This window comes from Myotis myotis, unplaced genomic scaffold (assembly GCF_014108235.1).
Source record: "Myotis myotis isolate mMyoMyo1 unplaced genomic scaffold, mMyoMyo1.p scaffold_m19_p_3, whole genome shotgun sequence".
Classification (NCBI taxonomy): domain Eukaryota; kingdom Metazoa; phylum Chordata; class Mammalia; order Chiroptera; family Vespertilionidae; genus Myotis; species Myotis myotis.
Window position 1 is genome coordinate 49,698,429 of NW_023416335.1, and position 2,399 is coordinate 49,700,827.

General features: G+C 46.9%; 1 pseudogene; it reads left to right on the forward strand.

Moving 5' to 3' along the window:
- Nucleotides 1-383: 383 nt before the first annotated feature.
- LOC118650388 lies at nucleotides 384-935 on the forward strand (annotated as a pseudogene).
- The last annotated feature ends 1,464 nt before the right edge of the window (nucleotides 936-2,399 follow it).

Below are 2,399 nucleotides of genomic sequence, written 5' to 3' on the forward strand. Positions count from 1 at the left end.
ACACTGTACCTTTTGGGGTTATATTTTCTACTAAACATAAATGATGTCATTTCACATATAGAAGCAATAAATGACAACATTAAAATTTTTTATGTTGGCCACTCATTTTTTTCAATATAAGGTAAAAGATATGGACAAAAATGTACTTATTATTATTTATTTTGATGTTATGACAATGCAAGGACTAGTTACATTTTACCTGTTTCATCATATTTACGTTGAACCAGATATGTCTCTTGCTTCAACAGTGTTTGGATGGAACAGACCCAGGGTCTGGCCACTCTCCAGCATCTTATCCAGTCACCACCTTCAGAACCACCTCCAAGACCAGCCAACACACTGTTGTTGTTTTTCCTGCCTTAACTCCTTATTGCCAAACAGCCATGAGCTCCCAGATTTGTCAGAATTATTCCTTCGAAGTGGAGGCTACGGTCAACTCCCTGGCCAACCTGCACCTGCAGGCCTCCCACACCTACCTCTCTCTCTGCTTCTATTTCCACTGAGACGATGTGGCTCTTGAGGTTGTGGGCCACTTCCTTCGCAAGTTGGAGGAGAAGATGCTTGCGGGTGCTGAGCATCTCTTGAAGAGGCAAAACCAGCGCAGTGGCTGCATTTTCTTCCAGGATGTGCTGAAGCCTCTCCAAGATGAGTGCGCAAAACTCAGGATGCCCTGGAAGCCATCTTGGCCTTGGAGAGGAACCTGACCCAGGCCCCTTTGAAGCTGCATGTCCTGGGTTCTACCCACACAGACCCTAATCTCTGTGACTTCCGGAGGAACCACTTCTTGGGTGAGGAGGTACCTGACTCATCAAGAGAGGAGGCACCTGACTCACCTCCACAGGCTGGCCAGCCCTCAGACTGGGCTGGACCAGAGTCTCTTCCAAAGGCTCACCCTTAGACACCACTAGGAGCTGTTGGTGCCCAGAGGCCTTTGAGGTGCCCCTCTGCATTCCCCTGGTGTCTATCTTTTACCTGATCCTCTCCCTGAAATAACTAGCCATTCATTTAACCACCCTGAAGCCCTCTCCCGTGCATTGGACCAAATGGAAACCATAAAGCTTTTTGCAGAAGAAAAGAAAGAAGAGAAATAGGCATTGAGCTGATACCAAAAAATATCAAAAGAAGAACTAACCAAAAAGTAACCTCTGATATACTAATCTATGCACTAGTTCATTAAAATCTAATGACTTAGCTCTAAAAATATGAACTCTTGGTAAAATATTACTTTTGTTCAAATATGGATGTGCCTTATATCAATTATGGCAGGGCAAAAGTAAGTTTTCAGTTGTTCATATGAAAAACAATACAACGATTAATAAATAATAATACAAAAATAAAGTTTGGAAACTGCAGATTTCAACTCCTCACATCCATAAGGGACACACTCAAGAAGCAGAATCAGGTTCGGAGGAAGCCGGAGCTGGACCCGGCTGGGCTGGTGACATGGAACCACTGTACCAGCAAACACACAAGCAGGTCCACCAGATCCAGTCTCACATGGGACGCTGGGAGACAGCAGACAAGCAGTCTGTGCACTTAGTAGAAAATGAAATCCAAGCAAGCATACCAGATATTCAGCCAGCTAGAATGCCTGGAGATTTTGTCCAGCAAGGAGCATCCCAACAAAAGACAGAATGCCAAACTTCGTGTTGACCAGTTAAAGTATGATGTCCAGCACCTGAAGACTGCTCTCAGAAACTTCCAGCAACAGCGATACGCAAGGGAGCAGCAGGAGAGATAGCGAGAGGAGCTTCTGTCTCGCACCTTTACCCCCAACGTGGGATGCGGTGCCCCCTGCGAGGTTGCGTGAGGCTGTGATGGCCCCTGCGAGGTTGCGACGCCCCTGTGAGGCTGCGTCGGCCCCTGCGAGGCTCTGAAGTCCCCTGTGAGGCTGCGAAGGCCCCTGGGAAGCCGGCGGAACCACGCGAGCCGCCCAGATGGCTTCATCAAGGGCCCGCAAACCAGCTCGCAGCCCCACGCACAACTATCACCCGAAGGGCGAGAGGGGCGAGAGCAGTTGTAGTGTTGCTTTCTCTTCACTTTAGGTAGCGAAATCCTCATTTTAAACATAAGACGATACATTATTTTAAAAAACCATTACGTGGCTCCTTACCCTTTCTGAGTAGAGCATGACAAGTCATGAGAGACCTTTCCGAGCACAGGGACACGTTGCGGATGGAAATAGCTATGTTTCCATGTGTATGACCTTTGACCCGGCGACAAAAAGCGTACACCTATGGATGAGGACAGTGGGGGGGGGTGGTAAGGGCAGAGGGTGGGGTGAGAATTGGGTGGAGGGGAGCTATGGGGGAAAAAGGGGAACAACTGTAATAATCTGAACAATAAAGATTTATTTTTTAAAAAAATAAAGTTTGTATTTTGCGTACTCATAACTGTAA